Below are 22,486 nucleotides of genomic sequence, written 5' to 3' on the forward strand. Positions count from 1 at the left end.
GAAAATAGTTTGTGTGTTAGTGTAGAAAAGAGTAGATGAGAGAAACTATTTATAGGCCACTAGGACATTACAAAATACATCAAAAAATAATAATGACCATGAACCTAGAGAAAAGAGAGAGTGTATCCAAAATATGAATTCACCAACAAGTTCATGAATTCTAATTAAACTCCATTCATGAAGAAGACAAAAGGACACCAAAACAATGAATCTCCATTCATGAACAAGATAAGATTCATGAACAAGACAAAAGGAAGATTCATGAACAAAATATATAAATAAATAAATAAAAGATATTAAAATGGTCCAACAATCCCCCACTCATTTTAATATCAACAAGGCAAGAGAGATTACCAAACAAAGATAGACTAGTATGCATCATGAAGGTGTGCTCTGCATTGAACTTTCATTAGTGAAACAGCAACCTCTACTTCAGAGTCAGTAGTAGTCTCAAACTTGAACTATGACTGCTTAGGGGAAATAAAGTATTACTGCTCACACATAATAATCCAGGTGTTGACATGAGCTTTTAATAGCCAGCACATTACGGCCTTGTGTTTATCCTAGTTTTCATGAGCATATTTGAGAATAAGCCTTGTTCTCATATAAAGCGGCTCCACTTTCATGCTCACATAGGTGAAATCTGTCAAGGATGTTCCTGTAATTTACACACCCCACTCAACAAGAACTACAGAATTTCATTAAGAGTATAAAAACTCAACCCTCCAACATTACAGGACAAATGCACTTACATCATAGGGATGGATAACAAAATATTAAAGAGTGCATTTTTTACAACCACCATATGATTCATTCTTCCCATTGAACCTAGTTACAGGATCTCTGGTCCCTAGGTTGGGTATCCTCATACATCGTTTATGATTTTATAGGCTTCAAGCCCATCCCCCTCGATGTATTCCAGACCCTATCTCTCGCCAAGGCCTTGGTTAACGGATCCGCAAGATTATCACAAGATCTTACATAATTCACAGTTATGATGCCATTACTCAAATAGGATCTCACATTACTGTGTTTCCTTCGAATAGGTCTGGATTTACCATTATAAAAATGGTTGTTCACTCTACCAATAGCTGCAGTGCTATCACAACGAATTAACACATGAGGAATTGGTTTTTTCCAAAAAAGGATTTCACGTAACAAATCTCTCAACTAATTCGCTTCCTCACATGCTGAAGCTAACGCTATAAGCTCAGCTTTCATTGTAGAATTAGCAATTATAGTCTATTTTTTAGACTTCCAACATATAGCACCACTACCCAAGGTAAAAATAAAACCCAAGGTAGAGAGAGAATCACCTGACAAAGTGTTCCAATCGGCATCACTATATCCCTCAAGTACCGCAGGATACTTGTTATAAAACAAACCATAATTTTTTGTACCAGATAAATATCTCATAATTCTTCTCATGGCTAGCCAATGATCTCAACTTGGCTTGCTAGTAAACCTGCTAAGTACTCCAACAACATATGCAATGTCAGGTCTAGTACATCAGTAGCATATCTCAAACTACCAATCATGCTAGCATATTCCTTTTGATTAATCACTTCTTTTTCATTTGTTACAACAGATAAATGTATGCTTGCATCAAAAGGAGTAGCAACATGTTTACAGTCTAGAAAATTATATTTCTTTAAAATTTTCTCAACATAATGCGACTGATCAAGAAAAATACCATCATTAGTCTTGGTAATTTTAATTCCCAAAATAAAATTGGCTTCACCAAGATCTTTCATATCAAAGTGGCTATTGAGCATATTTTTAGTCTCATTTATAATATGCAAATTACAACCAAAAATAAGTAAATCATCTACATATAGGCTAATAGTCACATGTGCATTCTCACAAGTTTTATAATATATGCACTTATCACATTCATTAGTCTTATAGTCATTCTCAAGCATGTAGGAATCAAATTTCTCATGCCACTGTTTAGGAGCTTGTTTTAAACCATAAAGAGATTTAGTTAGCTTACACACCTTGTTTTCTTGGCCAGGCTCCACAAAGCCTTTGGGTTGGTCCATGTAAATCTCCTCATCTAGATCTCCATTTAAAAATGTTGTTTTCACATCCATTTGATAAATTTTTAAATCATGAATTGCAACCACTGCTATCAATAGTCTAATGGATGTAATTCTAGTAACTGGAGAAAAGTATCAAAGAAATCAAGATCAACTTGTTGCTTAAAACCTTTAACAACAAGCCTCGCTTTATATTTATCTATAATTCCATCCGGTTTAAGTTTTTTACGAAGGACCCATTTACACCCAATAGTTTTATAACCTGGAGGTAAATCCACTAGCTTCCAAGTTTTATTTGAAAGTAGTGAACCTATCTCATCATTTACAGCCTCTCTCCAGAAAATAGCATCAGGTGATAATAAAGCTTCTTGCACCGTAAGAGGAATTTCTTCCACATTGTAAAGATAATAGTCAGGGCCAGAATCTTTTTCAACTCTAGCTCGTTTACTCCTCCTTGGTTGAATTTGAAAATTTTCTTGTTCTTAAAAAACCTGAGATGGAGTAGAGGAGTTAGGTACGAATAAAGTATTTTTTAGAAATTATTTGACCCCTATTATTTCTAGATTTGAAAGGAAATTTATTTTCATAAAAAATAGCATCACCTGATTCAAAAATAATATTATTTTTCATATCAAAAAATCTATAAGTTGTACAATGCAACGCATACCTAAGAAAAGCAGAGATGGTAGCTCGTTCACCCAATTTAGATCGTTTAGGATCTGCAAGCCACACAAAAGCTAAACAACCCCAAACCCTCAAATAACTTAGATTTGGTTTATGCCCCCGCCACAATTCATAAGGTATAATTTTAGTCTTTTTGTGTGGCACTCTATTTATCACATGGCAAGCTGTCAAAATAGCCTCGCCCCAAAGATTTGAGGGAGCACCTGAATCAATACGCATAGCATTCGTCAAGTCAATTAACGTTCTATTTTTTCTTTCAGCTACGCCATTAGATGAAGGTGAATATGGTGGAGTAGTCTCATGAATGATTCCCAATGACTGAACAAAAGAGTTGAATCCTAGAGATTTATACTCCCGGCCTCTATCACTTCTAATTCTCTTAATCTTTTTACCAAATTGATTTTCCGCTTCAAGAAGGAATTCTTTAAATTTCTCAAAAGCATCACTTTTATTTTTTAATAAATATACTTTTGTGTATTTTGAAAAATCATCAATAAAAGTGATAAAATATCGGTTATCACCCCGAGTTAAAATTCCTTCAAACTCACACAAATCAGTATGAAAAAATTCTAGCAATTCGGTATTTTTTTCAATACTTTTATGAGACCTCTTGGTAATTTTTGCTTTACTGCAAACTTCACATTTCTCAAAAAATTTTGTCACTTTAGGAATTAATCCTAAACTACTCATGATTCCCACATATTTACTATTAATATGACATAAACGAGCATGCCAAAAATTAATATAAGACAACATGTAAATCGAATTGGTAGATAGTTTATTAATCTCAACATTCAATTTGAAAATCCCATCACAAGCATAACCCTTACCCACAAATATACCCTTCTTGGTAATCACTTATTGATCAGATTCCATAATTTGCTTAAAGCCAACCTTATTCAACAAATAACTTGACATCAAATTCTTTTTCATGGACGGTGTATATAGCACATCTTTCAAAGTAAGCACACGTCCAGAGGTGAACTTAAGGTCAACCTCACCACTCCCAAGTATCTTGGTTTGACTAGAGTCACCAAGCATAATTGTTTTCTCATCATCAAAGGGAGTATACATCTTGAACCAAGCTTGATCATAACAAACATGTCTATTGACACCAGAATTTGCCCACCAACCGTCCACATAATTAACCATGCAAATGTCTGTAATCATCGCCACAAATGGCTCCTCGATTACATTAGCCTTTGGGACAGGTGCACGTTTTCAGAATTTACAAGTTCGAGCAATATGCCCACTTTTGCCACAGACAAAGCATGCAAAATTTTGTGGAGGTGATGGATCTTGGTTCTTATTTGGATTAATCCATTTATTGTGAGGTTTACTATAATTCTTCATTTTTTTTATAAGGCTTCAAATAAGCATTCTTGGAATTGTGACCTTTGGGTAAGTTATTATTTGCTGAAACAAAGTTTACCTTTATGGTAGAATTGTCATTACCCGCTTGTGTTATTAATGCATCTTGGCCTCTAGCCTCCTCGTTGACTCAGATGCGAGTGATCAACACCTCTAAGGAAGTCTCATTTTGTTTATGGCGCATGCTCTTTTGAAATTCTCTCAAAGATGGCGGTAGCTTGTCAACAAGTCCTGCAACTACCAACTTGTCACCAATCTTGATGGCATCAGATCTTACTTCTGCAATTATCATTTGAAAATCTTGTGCTTGCTCCACAACAGATTTTCCATCCACCATTTGGAAGCGAAAAAAAAGCGGCTAGCTGCATACTTTTTTGCTCCTGCCTTTTCAATATCATACTTAGTCTGTAAAGCTTTCCAAATTTTCTTTGCGGGAGTGTAAGTAGTGTCATAGTAATCATAAAATTGATCAACAAAGCAATTTAAGAGATAAAAGTGACATTTATACTCATTTGTATTATAGGAAGCCACTTTTGCTTCATGTGTTTCGTAGTCTTCATCATTCATCTCCTTGGTTGGGATTTTGTTTGGGTTCTTCTCGATAAGAACATATGCAACTTTCAAATGGCTAAAATAAAAAAAGAACTTTTCCTTTCCACCTTTTAAAATGAACTCCCTTGAACTTGAAATGTTTGTTGAGATCTCCAATTCCATCATTGGTTTTTTTTTTTTTGTACTTGATCCATGTTTGATCTCCTTAAAATTATTGGTGAAAATACCAGAAAAAAATTATATTTTATTGATAAATAATGCAAAGAAAATGAGATACAAATAGATCAGGCTGAGGCACAGATATCTTGTTGTCTTTAAGGAGATCAAGCCCACTATGGTAGGAAGAATCCAAATACCGATGCAGCAGTTACAAAACTATGACTTGTCCCCTCTAGGATACAACAGTCCGACCACTTGTCGTATGGTTCAAGCCAACTCTGCACAAGATGGTGAACTCAAAGCTCTACCAAAAAAAACACCATTCTTTTCTATAATCTCTCTTGTATAGAAAATAGTTGGTGTGTTGGTGTAGAAAAGAGTAGATGAGAGAAACTATTTATAGGCCACTAGGACATTACAAAAGACATCAAAAAATAATAATGACCATGAACCTAGAGAAAAAAGAGAGTGTATCCAAAATATGAATTCACCAACAAGTTCATGAATTCTAATTAAACTCCATTCATGAAGAAGACAAAAGGACACCAAAACAATGAATCTCCATTCATGAATAAGATAAGATTCATGAACAAGACAAAAGGAAAATTTATGAACAAAATATATAAATAAATAAATAAAATATATTAAAATGGTCCAACATCTAATAATTCAACTTTCCAAATATATGAGATTAAATTGGATGGTCCAAATAATTCTAATCTAATAAACTCATTTTATATATATATATATATATGTTAGATAATGTCTCAATGGGACCACATAATTAAATGTGGTGTTATCATTTATAAGAAGCCTACAATTTAAGTGATTCAATTTAGTTAATAGGCTTAAGGGTATATGTGTTATGGACCTAATGTGTAGATATTAGTTGTATAATTTCTATTTCTATGAGGGGCAGAAATAGAAATTAAAACATATTGGTTAAAGTTGGTTTTCATTCCTTTTGAACTTCCACAACCTTTCAGTTTTGAAAACCAATAAATAGAAATTAAAACCAATAATGGTTAAAGTTGGTTTTCATTCCTTTTGAACTTCCACAACCTTTCAGTTTTGAAAACCAATTACAACCTTTAAAAGGTTATGGTCCCTATTCCTTCCCAAGTGGAAAATAAGAACACTGCCATTTTTTTTCTAAATCCTCTCAAGGAGAAACATAAGGCACCAAAGGGGAAAGGATTAGAAGGCAATAACATAATCAATAACAAAGAGTTCATTGATAATCACGCTTCCGTTTAACCGTTCATCAATGGATTCAGGTATGTCATTTTGTCTTGATTTCTTGATAATACACATAGTAAATGATCCAAAGTGTAAGGTTTATGTTCTGAAATTTATGTTTACAATATATACCAATAAACACATTGATTATACATTTTAAATTCATTTATCAAATTACATGAAAAACATATTTTGTACCAAAAAAAAAAAAAAATTGGAAGCTCTTGATATGTATTGGAAATTCCACCAAAAATTAACGTTCTGATTGGCATAAAACTATGTCTTATTATTATTATTATTATTATTATTATTTATATTTAATTGTAATTTAAAAATTAATGGTGGGGGTATTGTAGAGTTGCCCACTCAACTCGTCCTGGTCTTATATTTTTAAGATTTTTTTTTTTTTTTTTGTTATTCTGTAAGGTCAGACTAAATTGATGTTTTGAGTATGGTTATGGTCCGTTTGGGAATATGTTATTTTAGTTAATTTTTGATTTTTTTTTGTTAAAATATGAGATAAAAAAAATTATTATATTTAGAATGACTTTTTAATTTTTTACAAAAAGATATGCAAAAAGTAAAGAGAAAAGAGAATATTTAACTTTTTTGTATAAGTTATAGACTTTTTGATTTTTTTAATAATTTTTTAACTAAAACATTTACATGCCAAACGAGGCCGGAGTTTAGATTAAAGAACTATAACCCTAATTGACCCATTATTAGAATATTAACTTTAATTTCTATATTATTTTAGGAGAAATTGCAATTCCGTGGAGTCTTCTCAAAACAATTGCAAATTAGTGGAATATTTTATCAACTTTAATAATTAAAGTCATAAGTTTTTTCATGAATTTGTAATTATTTTGAGAAGGCTCCACTGGTTTGCAATTTTTCCATTATTTTGTTACATAACAAACTATCAAATTACTAAAAGATATTTTATGGCTTAAACTCAAATATATATAATAAAAAATTTAAAAAAATTGTTGTGGACTCAAATATTTGATAGAAGGCACACATTCATTTTAGTATTAAAATTCGTTAATTGCCTGAATTTAAATAATTGTTAAGAGGATCCAATTAATTTTGACATGGGTAAGCCCACATAGGATACAGTCCACCGTTTAGGGCCCAATACATAACTCAAATATTAAGGTCCAACGCTGCTAGAACTCAACATGGCATTAAGAACCAATAGCACCTAAACACGTGGCAAGAGAAAGACAAGCCACATAAGCAGACAAAGATCCTGCAAAGTTATTGCACTGCACATCAGCCATCAATGAAGGCCCTTACAGCATTTATTGCGATAAGCCCTCCCCGTCGAGACAGAATGGCCTCACCATGAACAAGGCAAGGTAAAGCATAGACTTTCGGCCATGACGACAGGTCGGAACGGACAATGAAATGATTGCCAGACGACAAACAGCAGGCCGCCAAATTCAGGGCCCGGTCGTCCAACTATATTCTCGTCAGCGGCCTCTTGTACAAACGTGGCTTTTCACGCCCATACCTGCGATGCCTCAATCCAGCTCAAGCGACCTACGTGATGAAGGAAGTCCATGAGGGTATATGTAGTAATCATTCGGGTGCCAGGTCACTAGCCCACAAAATACTTCGCACTAATTGTTTCTGGCCTACTCTCAATCAAGATGCGGCTGACTTCGTACTTAAATGTGATAAGTGCCAACGTTTTGCCAACATCCCCCATGCTCCTCCTACAGAATTGATTACACTTTGCAGTCCTTACCCATTCGCCATATGGGGGATCGACCTAGTTGGCCCATTGCCCACTGGCCGAGGCCAAACCAAGTTCGCAATCGTCGCCATTGATTGCTTCACTAAATGGGTGGAGGCAGAACCCCTTGCCACAATTACCGAGTGAAACACAACCAGATTCATCTGGCAGTCGATCGTGTGCCGTTTTGGCATCCCTCAAGCCATCGTCTCTGACAACGACAAACAATTTGACAATGCCAAGTTAAGGAAATTCTATGCAGAACTTCAAATCCAGCCATGTTTCTCTTCCCCAGGTCATCCCCAAGCCAAGGGCCAAGTTGAGGTTACCAACCGTTCTCTTCTAAAGATCATCAAAACTAAGTTGGAAGCTGCTAAGGGACTCTGGGCTGAGGAATTACCGAACGTACTCTGGGCCTACCGCACTACTGCCCGAAGCCCCACTGGGGAGACCCCCTTCCGCTTAACATACGGCGCTGAGGCGGTCATCCCAGTGGAAATCAGTCTACCCACCCCAAGGGTTCTGCACCAGAAACCGGAACTAACTAAAGAGCTGCATCGGGCAGACCTAGACCTGATTGAAGAGCTCCGAGAGACCACTGCCGTCAAACGGGCCTCATATCAACAAAAAACAAGAACACACTACAACCGCAAAGTCCGACCGAGGGAGTTCTCCGTTGGGGACCTTGTTTTGCGCAAAGCAACTCTTGCCACCAAAAATCTGGCTGAGGGCAAGCTGGCAGCCAAGTGGGAGGGACCTTACGTTGTTAAGGCCAGACCTCGTCCGGGTACTTACCGACTTCAGGACATGGAAGGCCGAGACCTCCCCCATCCATGGAATGCCGAGCACTTGAAGCGTTATTTTCAATAAAAGCTGTATTTTTTGTATTGATCAATTGTTATATGTTCTTTTTGACAATCTACCCACTTGGATGTTTTTGTCTTTCTCCCGCATGGTGTAAATTTATGCTCAATGGGCTACGCTATAAGTGACAACACTCTTATATCTCAGTTATCTGTGTGGTATTTCAATAACACCCTGTTTGCAGCCTCAACCAGACTGAGTTACTTAAAGCCTCAGCCCGATTGAGCACGGAGGGCTCAGCCAGACTGAGTTACTTAAAGCCTCAGCCCGACTAACCACGGAGGACTCGGCCAGACTGAGTTACTTAAAGCCTCAGCCCGACTGAGCACGAAGGGCTCAATCCGACTGAGTTACTTAAAGCCTCAGCCAGCCTGAGCACAAAGGGCTCAGCCAGACTGAGTTAATTATGGCTCAAGCATTCTTACAACTTCATGTTTGTAACATAGCTGCCATACTTGGTCAAATTCCAGGTCCATGCTTTTATGCCTCTTAACATTCTTTACATTTTTTAACTTTCATTTGCCAACCATTTAACATTTCAAGACTATCACATTTTGAGACCTTTTCACTCTCACACTTTCCCCAACACTCTGACCACATGACTTAACACTTTTTAAGACCTTTACATTTCAACGTTCTCATTGTTAACATTCTTTGCATCATAATTTTCTCATAAGATAGATTGGCTCCGTACTTCTCAACCTTTACTATGATTTTTACACAAGCCTTATGTGAGCAACAATTTTCATCATTTGCAGAATCCACAACAAATAAAGACAATAGTAAAAAAAAAAAAAAAAACACAACTCATAATTTCATTTATTCAAAAACTTACACATAAGTTCATTATAGAAGTTACACGCCCAACAAAAAACAACAAACAAAACAGCACCAAAAATTTTATTTACAAACAAAGTGCAAAATTTTACATTCATCATTCATTCTCACTCGAAGCAAGGTCTTCTTCGTCAACACCTTCGTCTAAGGGGGTCTAGGCCACATCATCTTCATCTATTCTAACAGTGTTCAAGTTCAAGTCTGGGAACAGCTCTTCTGCTTTGCGTTTAAACATCTTCCAGCCGCTGTCCCAGAACTCAGCCATCTCATGTTTGTAGAAGTCTGACCGCTGGAAGCTCTGGATCACTTCTTCTTCACTCCTGCTCCCAGCGGTCACTCCCGACGGTCCAGCCCCCCCAGACCCCTCTCTTCCCAAGTTACTGGCGATCGTGGCATCGATAGCCATCTGGAAGTCAGCAGACCCCTTGAACTGCTCTACTGCTGTGACACATAAGTTGGGGTACGCTGCCCTCTCAGAGGCTAACTTGGTCTTTTCTTCCTCCAAAGCCTTCTCTAACCCCGCCTTCTCCTCCATTGACTTGGCCCGCTCGCCTGCCAACGTCCTCTCCAACTCAGCGATCTTCAGATGTACTTTTTCTTTTTCTTTGATCGACTGAGCACGAAGATCTTCGTTGTAGGTCATGGCTTCATCCCACCATTCGTTGGCGACGGTGCAGGCTTTTTGGGCCTCTTCTAGCTTCTTCTGCTCACCAACCAGCTGGAACTCGAGCGACACCACCTAGCGGCGTTCCGTTTCCAACTCCAACTTGGTCGAGAGCAGCTCAGCATGGGCACGGTCGGCAACATTTCTCTACACCATCGCCAACACCTCCATTTTCTTCGCCTTCTGGGCCTCTTCTAGTCCCTTAGCACATGCACTCCGCGCGGCCTTCCTCCAGCCTACGCTCTTCCTCTTCAAACTTTCAAGTTGGGCATCCACCTCCTCTAACTTAGCCTTCAGTGGCCTCACTTCGCCTCTTGCAGCCGCCGCCTTATTCAGAAGGGCCCCTGCTAAGGCGGTCGCCTCCATTTAGGTAGAGCACAACCCCCTTAGCAGCTTAGCCTCAGTGAAACTGGCCATCGAGCGCACGACTGCGTCTTCCACTACTCCCAGGAGGCGATCTGCAGCTGTCCTGGCTAGGTCTCCTTCTCCCCCCAATCGTCCAGACGCTGCTGGAGCGTGGTAGATGGCAGTCTTCAACTTGACCCCCTCTCCCTCTCCTTGGGGCGCAAGACCCCCATTTGGCTGCTGTTTTGCCCCCTCCTCAAGGCTAGCCAACCTACCTTCCACTTGCATCTCGGGGCCCATGGCACTTATGTGTTCTTTTTCCGCTTGGGCCCCTTGACTTTCGTCCCCTTGTGCCTCTAGGACAACCACCCTCTCTGGAGTAACCTCCACCCCCCCTTCCTCATGCCTTCTCCGCCATGGGGTTGTCCTCACTACCAACCCTCATCTTCTTCAAAGCGGGCGCATCTTGTGCCCCCCAGTGGCGACTCTTTTCTTCTTCAACTTCCTCAGCCCTGCCTCCACCTCTCGTCTGCCCCTCTCCTTCAGTGGATCTACGGGTTGTGGCAAGGGGGCAAACTCAGTCAGGTTCTTGTCCCCCAAAGGTTTAGGATGAGGTCGGATCCTCTCCTTCAGCACCAACTTCTAAGCAGGCCCCAGTTGTGTCTCCTTATATTTGTTCGCTCGGGCGAACAATCTCCTTTCCTCCTCCTCCTCTTCCACTTTCTGTTGCCTCTCCAACTCCTCTCTTGCCGGATCCTCCCCCAACGATTGCAGCCCCAAGTTCAGGGCAAACAGCATTGACAGAAGGACCAGCTCATCCTACCTTACTCCCTTCTCCTCCCTCCATTTCCTCACCTTCTTCACTCTGTCTTCGGCTGCCCCGTCCAACTTGGGCTCGACCGATTTGGCGGGGACCTTCCACGTTGTCCGAACTCCCTTTCCACCGCTTGCAAACACAAAAAGCCATCTCGGCCTCCATCCCTTCACCGAAGATGGAAGACTCGCCACCAGATCTCACCCCGCCACCGCTTGTAGAGTCACCCAGGCCTCCTGCTGACCGGAGGCCTTGTAGCAGGAGAAGCACTCCTCTACTGTCATTGTCGTTCCTCTGGTTGCTTGCTGTCAGGAACTCGCACACGCCATCAGTATTTTCCAGGCGTTCGGCATCAACCGCCCTGGTGCCACTTTCAGCTAATTCAGCACGTCCACCACAACCTGAGGGAGGGGTAGCCTCAACCCTCCTCGCAATGCTTCTTCGTAGAGGCTGAATTCATCTGGTCGCACATCTGACGCCCTCTCCTTGGATGTGGGTAGCCTTAGCCCTACCTCCGCGGGAATTTAGTACTTCCTCCTTATTCCCTCCAAGTCCTCGGCAGTAAGTACGGATCTATCCGGTTTGGTGTGCCAGTGGTCCGGCTCCACCTGACTGATAGGTCTCGCGACTGCAATCAATGTCCTGGGAGGAGCCCGCACTGCCTAACTCGCTACCTCCCCCTCTCTTCGCTCCGTACGATATTGTTCTGCCAAATCCACCGCATCATCGTCGCCTAACGGATCAACCCTTACGGTTGCTACTTCCTCTTGAGCCATTTCTCTTGTGTGTCTACGAATGGCTTCGGATGCAGGCACAAGAAATTTCACAAAATGTTGCAGAGGTGTGTCACTGGAAACAAACGAGTTTACTTTTGGAACGTTTTGGTTTTTTGAGAAAAGATAGGTGAAACGGATAATACCAAAAGCCCAAGGCTTGCCTATATTCCAAGGGTCACAATTAATTTTCGCCAGTTTGAAAATTTTCAAAAATCCGCCAAAACTGTCTTTTCAACACCCTATATTCACCTATTGCTTCATTTCTTACTCAACGCCTAACCTTCCCTATCACGGGATTTCGCCACGAATACGACCACAATCCACTGCCCCTTTCCCCTTCCCCGTCTATTCCACTTCACGTCACCACGTGCCCCGTCGCACCTCGAGCCCCGCGCACCACCACTCCCCCTTCGCGATCGGCCCTCCTCATGGTCGATTCCACCACTCGGTACCCTTCGCGGTCGGCCCTCCTCATGGTCAGTTCCACCACTCGGTACCCTTCACAGTCGGCCCTCCTCATAGTGGGTCCCACCACTCGGTCACCCTTCACAATGAGCCCTCCCCATGGTCGGTCCCGCCACTCGGTCACCCTTCGCGGTCGGCCCTCCTCATGGTCGGTCCCACCACTTGGTCACCCTTCGCGGTCGACCCTCCTCATGGTCGGTCCCACCGCTCGGTCACCCTTCGCGATCGGCCCTCCTTATGGTCGATCCCTCCACTCGGTCATCCTTCATGACCGGCCTTCCTCACGGGCGGCCCCTCCACCCGGTCGCCCATCGTGGCCACCCTTCGCAGTCGGCCCCACCTCTCGATCGGCCTTCGCCTCGACAATCTCTCACAACTGTCATTTCCTTCATTATTCCCTTCGTTGGACTAAAGCTGCACTCGGGAATGAGGGACTACTGACACGGGTAAGCCCACAAAGAATACAGCCCACCGTTTAGGGCCCAATACATAACTCAAATATTAAGGCCCAACGCTATTGGAGTTCAACATGGCATTAAGAACTAATAGCACCTAAACACGTGGCAAGAGAAGGACAAGCCACATAAGCAGACAAAGATCCTGTAAAGTTATTGCACTACACATCAGCCATTAATGAAGGCCCTTACAGCAATTATTGCGATAAGCCCTCCCGTCGAGACAAAACGGCCTCACCATGAACAAGGCAAGCTAGAGCATAGACTTTCGGCCATGACGACAGGTCGGAAAGGACAATGAAATGATTGCCAGAGGATATAAGCAGAGGTCGAAGACAAGAAGAAGGTTAAGCTCTATATCTCTAGTCTATCTCTACATTCCATCTCTCTTTCTAACTTGCTCATCGGAGGGTTCGCTGGGGAACTCCCTGTTCCCCGTTGAACTCTTGTGCAGGTTTCACTGTGGGCTTGATACCTGGGACTCTGGTTTGAAAAGCGTGAATCAGTCCGACCCATTCCATCTGGACCACGCTGCATCATCAAATTTAACCACATTGCAACCACACACACGCACACACCAAAAAACAAAAAAAAAAAACATATATATTGGACTAAGTGAATGAAATTGAGATTTAAAAGTTTTTTTATGATTGAGTTTGGAATGGTTAAGTTAGACTTATGCCATGTCAAACCAAATTTAGAATGACACATTTATTTCTACTATGTAGTGTAGTTTGGCTTGAACCCAATCCGGTACATTATATGCTAACTATAGGGCACATTTGGGTGACTCACTAATGGTGAGATTGAAAGGGTGGGAATATGTGGGCCTCATCAGATTATTTCTCTATTATTTGATTGCGGAATAATGAAGAAAGAATGGGAGGTGGAACACGTGAATCCCACCAAATAATCCAATTCGATATTTATTTTGCACGGTATTTAATTTTGGTACTAACATGGAAGATTAAATAGAAAAAAATAGAAGAATTAAATAATATCATAAGTATCATAGTATTAGAAGGCTTAGGTTCTCAAAATTATTTTTTCGTTCATTCAAGTCAAAGAATTATTATATATTTTTATTTTATCATAATCAATATAATATTTCACCTATTCTATAGAATTATTTATCTCATCTATTATTTTATGATATAGCTAATTGCTTATAATCTTATTCATAATCTTATCCTATATTCTATTATTTAACGTATTTTTTTTTATAATTTTGTTAATAATTTTAATAAAAATAATTCTGCACATCAAACGTATTTGAATAAAGTAGTAACTGGAACAGTGCTGGAAATTGGTGTTATGGTGTTATGGTTGATTGAAGTGGTATTGGTGTTAATACGATGGCTGACATTAGTTTGACAAGTATTTCTACATTTTTTATAATAAAAAAAATCAAAAATATTTTCTATTAATTACCAAAAAGATATTTGATTGACTTCTATTTTGTTCTCCTTCTGAAAGCTTAGAAATATAAAAGAAATGGGAAATGTCATGGTATGCACCGTATACATCTTATTATAAAATGTATAATTTTATTATAAATTTATAATATTAATTACAAAATAATCACTACAACAAAAACATACTTTAGTGGCATTACACTAGTGGCATATTTTTAGAAAATGCCACAAAAAATGATATTTAGTGGCACGTTTTTGAAAAATGCCACAAAACGACAAACATAAAAGGCTCTAGTGACATTTCAATGAACAAGTGTCACAAAACTACAACAAAAACATACTTTAGTGACACTACACTAGTGACATATTTTTAGAAAATGCCACAAAAATGATATTTAGTGGCACGTTTTTGAAAAATGCCACAAAACGATAAACATAAAAGGCTCTAGTGACATTGCAATGAACAAGTGTCACATAACTATAACAAAAACACACTTTAGTGACACTATACTAGTGGCATATTTTTAGAAAATGCCACAAAAATAATATTTGGTGACACATTTAGATAAATGCCACAAAGCCACAAACATATAATGCTCTAGTGGCATTTCAATAAAGAAATGTCACATCAATTTTATGGCATTTTATAAAATAATGACACAAACAATTATGTTCGTGACATTTACCAACAGATGCCACTAAACTTTAGTAGCAATGGCATTTTTTAAAAAATGTCAGGACACTAGGTAGGTGAAAATTACTTTTTATGGCACTTACGTGAAAAGTTTCATAAACAAATATTTTATAGCATTTTGAGAAATGTCACTAAGTCAAAAACTTTCCAAGCTTATAACGGCATTTTTGAAAAAATAAAAAATGCCAATATATTTTTAAAATTTTTACAATGTAGTAAATGATTATAAATAAATAAATTAAACTCAATATACACTATAGGAAAAAGCATATTCGGCGACTAAATTTCCTGACCAAAAAAAATTTGGTCGCTGAAAGTATAGCTTTCAGCAACCAAAACAACATTAGTAGTCAAAAGTAAAGCTTATATGGGTTTTAGTGACAAAAAAAATTTTAGTAGCCCAAAGTAAAACTTTTTGGCAACTAAAAAAATTTAGTAGCCAAAAGTCTACAATTGGCAACTAAAAATAAGTTTGGTCACTGATTATATGGGTTTTACCGACTAAAAATATTTTAGTAGCCAAAAGTAAAGCTTTTTGGTGACTAAAAAAATTTTAGTAGCCAAAAGTCTATAATTGGCAACTAAAAAATAAGTTTAGTTGCCAAAAGTGGTTATTTTTAGTGCGGGAGAACTAAAATCCTAAGGTGGGAATTAAATTTTTTGGCGACCAAAATTTTGATAGCTGAAAGTGCATCTTCAGTGACCAAATCCGATTTTGGTCGGCAAAAGTTAAGTTTTTTAGCAACTAAAAAACAATTAGTAGCCAAAAGCATAGAATTGGCGACCAAAAAATATTTTTAGTCACCAAAAGTGGTATTTTTTTATTTTACTAGTAAATAGTTTATTTTACATAATTTATGTTCAATAAAATAATTATATTTATACATATACTTTTATATTAATATAGAAGTATGTACTATATAAATAATATATGTTGCATATATAATCATATGGTGCTATAGAGGTGTAGTGGGAAGAGTGTGGTGTATAAGGTTTATGGTGCGGGAGGTTGGCGGTTCGAGTCTCTGCAAGAGCGGATCAAATTGTTCTACAACGAATTATCGTCACGAATGACACTTGATAGCGTCACGAATAGTGCCTACCATGACATTAAAGTGTCACTGAAAGGTTTTAGTCTTGATGGTGTAATGACACTTATAAGTGTCACTAACTCTTTTTTTAATGGCGCTTGACAGTGCCACAAATAATATCTACCATGACATTAAAATGTCATTGAAAGTTTTTAGCCATGATGGTGCAGTGACATTTGCAAGTATCTACCGTGGCACTCGTATCTACCGTGGCACCGATAGAAATGGCACTTGTTCAAAATGCCACAAGACCAAAAAATGTCATTAGAAGAATAGTTTTGTGGCACTTTCAAATGTCACTAAACTAAGAAAATGTTGTAGTGAATAATCTTTTTACAAATTGGTATAACAAAAAATGTCGTATTCAAGTCACTAATTTTTGCAACATTAATCCCAAAATTTTAGACACTTTATTACTCCAATTTATGTCAAGGTTATGCATTTTATAATTAATATTATAAAATTTTGTGATAAAATTAAATATTTTTATAGAGGTTGCATATGATATGCACCTCTAAAACCATAGGATTTCCAAAAGAAAAATGGTTGGATTTCTTTTATGATCACATCTTTTAATATAAGAGAATTTGAGGGGTTCGTATGGGTCATATTTCAATAATTTAGACCATTCATTTTGTAGGTCTCACAATATATATTATTTATTAAAAAAATTAATTCAATATAAGGGTGTAAAAATGACCGGCCTGGCCCACAAGAGCTTGTGCTTGGACGGGGCCACCGTCGGGCCTAACAAGCTCCCGCCAAAAAAATGGGTCGAGTTGAGCCACTCGCGAAAAATCGCGGCCCATGCCCAAGACCAAGGGATACTCGGGCCTCTAGCAAGCCTAGGCCTAGGTTTGGGCTTGGAACGAGTTTGCGCCGGATCTAACCATTTTTTTTAATTTTTCCACCAAATTTTTATTTTTTTCTCACCAAAATAACTTGGAAATGATAGTGGGCCTCAGGCAAGTCAAGTGGGTCGAGACTTGGAGTGGTCCTTGAGGGGACCGAACCCCAAAAACACGCCCCAGTCCTAGGGACTCGGGCTAGTCTCGGCGTGCGACCACGAAGGTGGCCTCTCGGGCCACAGTGTCTCTCAAAAGGGAGGAAACAAGGTGTGTGCCAAAAACCAGAGCAAACGGAGGTAGTTAAGCGGTCCCGAACAGAAACACACGGCCGACGGCTCCGAAAACCGAAAACTGGCCTCCAAACGGGAAAAATGGCCTACGACCACGAAACGTAGCCTACGGCCGCTGAGAGATGGTCTACGAGACCTCTCCCTCCCTTCAGGAAGAGAAAACAGGACCTGGTTCGCAAACCGAGGCAAAGCACAAAAGAGCCCCGAAGTCCGGAGGCAAGGCTCGCAGCCGAGACTCCGCAACCTCAGAACAAGCACAATATGCAACATCACCGAGCGCTCAGTTGGTGATGTCTGAGTCTTAAGGTCGGTCAAAAATGGGGTGTCTACATGAGCCCTCCCTATGGTCGGTCCCGTCACTCGGTCACCCTTCGCAGTCGGCCCTCCTCATGGTCGGTCCCACCACTCAGTCACTCTTCGCGGTCGACCCTCCTCATGGTCGATCTCTCCACTCGGTCATTCTTCATGACCGGCCTTCCTCACTGTCAGCCCCTCCACCCGATCGCCCATCGCGGCCACCCTTCGCAGTCGGCCCCACCTCTCGGTCGGTCTTCGCCTCGACAGTCCCTGACAACCGTCATTTCCTTCATTATTTCCTTCGTTGGACTAAAACTGCATTCGGGAATGGGGGACTACTGACACGAGTAAGCCCACAAATGATGCAGCCCACCGTTTAGGGCCCAATACATAACTCAAATATTAAGGCCCAACGCTGCTAGAGCTCAACATGGCATTAAGAACCAATAGCACCTAAACACGTGGCAAGAGAAGGACAAGCCACATAAGCAGACAAAAATCCTGCAAAGTTATTGCACTGCACATCAGCCGTTAATGAAGGCCCTTACAGCATTTATTGCGATAAGCCCTTCCCGTCGAGACAGAACAACCTCACCATGAACAAGGCAAGCTAAAGCATAGACTTTCGACCATGACGACAGGTCGAAAGGGACAATGAAATGATTACTACAAAATATAAGCAGAGGTCGAAGACAAGAAGAATGTTATGCTCTTTATCTCTAGTCTATCTCTACATTCCATCTCTCTTTCTAACTTGCTCGTCGGAGGGTTCGCTGGGGGACTCCCCGTTCCCCATTGAACACTTGTGCAAGTTCTACTGTGGACTTGATACCTCGGACTCTGGTTTGGGAAGCGTGAATCAGTCCGACCCGTTCCATCTGGAACACGCTGTATCATCAAATTTAACTACATTTCAACCACACACACGCACACACCAAAAAAAAAAAAAAAAAACATATATATTGGACTAAGTGAATGAAATTGAGATTTAAAAGTTTTTTTACGACTGAGTTTGGAATGGTTAAAATAGACTTATGCCATGTCAAACCAAAGTTAGAATGACACATTTATTTCTACTATGTAGCGTAGTTTGGCTTGAATCCAATCCGGTACATTATATGCTAACTACAGGGCACAGTTGGTTGACTCACTAATGGTGAGATTGAAAGTGAGGGAACATGTGGGCCTCATCAGATTATTTCTCTATTATTTGATTGCGGAATAATGAAGGAAGAATGGGAGGTGGAACATGTGAATCCCACCGAATAATCCAATTCGATATTTATTTTGCATGGTATTTAATTTTAGTACTAACATGGAAGATTAAATGGAAAAAAATAGAAGAATTAAATAATATCATACGTGTTCGCCCTCGGCTACGCATTTGCACAGGCCAGTACAACCTTCCACGCGTTGGGCATTGGTTGGCCTGGCGCCATTTCTAGTCGGTTTAAGACATCCACTACTACCTGCAAAAGCAGCAACCTCAACCCAACCTTCAACGCCTCCTCGTAGAGGGCAAACTCCTCCGGCCGGGCGTCGGACGGCCTCTCCGTTGATGTTAGGTTCTCTAAATTATTTTTTTGTTCATCCAAGTCAAAGAATTATTATATATTTTTATTTTATCATAACCAATATAATATTTCACCTATTCTATAGAATTATTTATCTCATCTATTATTTTATGATATAGTTAATTGCTTATAATCTTATTCGTAATCTTATCCTATATTCTATTATTTAACGTTTTTTTTTTATAATTTTGTTAATAATTTTAATAAAAATAATTCTGCACATCAAACGTATTTGAATAAAGTAGTAACTGGAACAGTGCTGGAAATTGGTGTTATGGTGTCATAGTTGATTGAAGTGGTATTGGTGTTAATACGATGGCTGACATTAGTTTGACAAGTATTTCTACATTTTTTATAATAAAAAAAATCAAAAATATTTTCTATTAATTACCAAAAAGATATTTGATTGACTTCTATTTTGTTCTCCTTCTGAAAGCTTAGAAATATAAAAGAAATGGGAAATGTCATGGTATGCATCTCATACACCTTATTATAAAATGTATAAATTTATTATAAATTTATAATATTAATTACAAAATAATTAATCTTTTTACAAATTAGTATAACAAAAAATGTCGTATTCAAGTCACCAATTTTTGCAACATCAATTCCAAAATTTTGGACACTTTATTACTCCAATTTATGTCAAGGTTATGCATTTTATAATTAATATTATAAAATTTTGTGATAAAATTAAATATTTTTGTAGAGGTTGCATATGATATGCACCTCTAAAACCATAGGATTTCCAAAAGAAAAATGGTTGGATTTCTTTTATGATCACATGTTTTAATGTAAGAGAGTTTGAGGGGTTCGTATGGGTCATATTTCAATAATTTAGACCATTCATTTTGTAGGTCTCACAATATATATTATTTATTAAAAAAATCAATTCAATATAGGGGTGTAAAAATGACCCGGCCTGGCCCACAAGAGCCTGTGCTTGGACGCAGCCACCGTCGGGCCTAACAAGCTCCCGCCAAAAAAATGGGTCGAGTTGAGCTACTCGCGGAAAATCGTGGCCCATGCCCAAGCCCAAGGGATACTCAGGCCTTTAGCGAGCCTAGGCCTAGGTTTGGGCTTGGGACGAGTTTGGGCCGGGTCTAACCATTTTTTTTAATTCTTCCACCAAATTTTTATTTTTTTCTCACCAAAATAACTTAGAAATGATAGTGGGCCTCGGGCAAGTCAAGTGGGTCGGGACTTGGAGTGGTCCTTGAGGGGACCGAACCCCAAAACACATGCCCCGGTCCTAGGGACTTGGGCTAGGCTCAAGTGCGGGCCACGGGTGGAACAAATTTACATCCCTAGTATGATCTGATAATCGTAATTTTTTCATCAATAATGATAGAGACTTCCACAAAACAGAACCCCAACAACCCCCAAAATTATCTGAATCATTCATGTCACTGTCAAATACAACTCCCAAAAAAAATTCAAACATATCAATGGTCAATACATCAGTGGGGGTTATGGGGATCCTCTTCTGTGGGGGTCCCAAACATTTTTCTTTTTTCATTTCATTTTATTATATTTGTTTCCGAAAAAATGAATAACAACATATTTTTAAAAATAGATCATTCATTTTTTAAAGACAAATACAATAAAATTAAAAGTGAGAGGGTAAATAATTCATGTCATCAAAATGAGACTCATGATAACCTGGATTCAGAATTCCTGTCGTGACTAAATTCACAATAGGCTGGTGTGGCGTGGTGCCCTGATAGGGGCTTTTCTTGAGTCTTTTGTGATAATTTAAACCGTTTATATTGTAAGGTTCGTCGAATATATCATTCATGTAAAAAATTAAATTAATCAGAATCTAAAACCCATAATTATTTTTAAAAAATTATCAAGATCATGTGAATCATTTATTTTTTTAAATACAAATATGTTCATATTATAAAATTATAAATGTTCAATCAATTTAGGGCTGGTTTGGCATGTTGAGAAAAAGTCAAAAAGTTAAAAAGTTATCACTATTCACAAATTAAAAATATAAAAAAAATTAATTTCCACAATATTAGTACAATCCAAAAAGCTACACAGTGATGGTACTGAAGTGATGGAAAATTTACGCAGTGATGGTACCAAAAAAAAATTAGATATATATATTCATTAAGTTTGAGGGTACTGTTGGGCCCGTGGGAACCCACCACAGATCTCATTTCGATAATTCGAACCATTAATGTGTAGAACTTGTCGAGTATTCTATGCTTGAAAAAAATCGCATTGATCAGATATCGATGGCTATGTGATCAAATCAGATTTTTTCTAGTCGTTTATTTTTGACCATCCATTTTTCTCATACAAAACTGTTTTGATCACATAGCTATCGATATCCGATCGAAGTGATTTTTTACAGGCATATAGTACTCAACGAGTTCTACACATTGAACGGTTTGGATTATCGAAACGGGATCCATGGTGGCCCCCACGGGCCCAACAGTACCGTGAAGCCTCATGCTATATATGCATATGATTCAGTTTCTTCTCACCATTTCAACCATTTCGTACGGTCCTTCTGCACCACTATCACTGATGAGTCTAGAACGCAGGGGTAAAAAAGTAATTTTGTTATTTTATACAATATTTTAATACATATTTTTTTTTAAAAAAGACAAAAGTTATCCCAAACAACCATTTTTTTTCCACTATTTTTTACTATAAAAAATCAAAAAATACATTTATTTAAGACATCCAAACAACCCCTTAATTTTTCACTAACTTTCAAATCTTCCCTTGTTAAGATGTCAATTCAAACCTTGGACAAAAAAAACGTTTAAAATGAAAAGAAGAGAGCGTATATGTTCGCATCATTATTATTTTTATTTTTTTTTAATGTGTGTGGAGAATATCTGTCTATTAATTATGCCAATTATATTGTTTATGAATTTAATTATTAACATAACTTAATACTATAAGATTCATAATTTAAACAAAATAAATAAATAAATTATAATTAAATATCACAATATATCTAACTAAACTAATCTCATATCATAACCAAAATCAGTAGTGCTACATTAGTTAATTTTCTCTCTCCAAATTCTCTCAAACGACGTGACAAATAATTAAAAAAATTGGAGGAAGAAAGCATTTTTATAAATAAAATAATATCATAATTAATATTATAATGGTTGATAATTGATAACACAATGGGTTCGTTTGAAAAGTGGGTTAACTTTTTAATTTTTTAACTTTTTTAGTTATTTTAGCCTAGGGCTAAACAATCTGATTTGGGAAAAGTTTTAGATTTTTTTTTACTTTTT

Source organism: Camellia sinensis, chromosome 15, assembly GCF_055761805.1.
Source record: "Camellia sinensis isolate YWXY chromosome 15, ASM5576180v1, whole genome shotgun sequence".
Classification (NCBI taxonomy): Eukaryota; Viridiplantae; Streptophyta; class Magnoliopsida; order Ericales; family Theaceae; genus Camellia; species Camellia sinensis.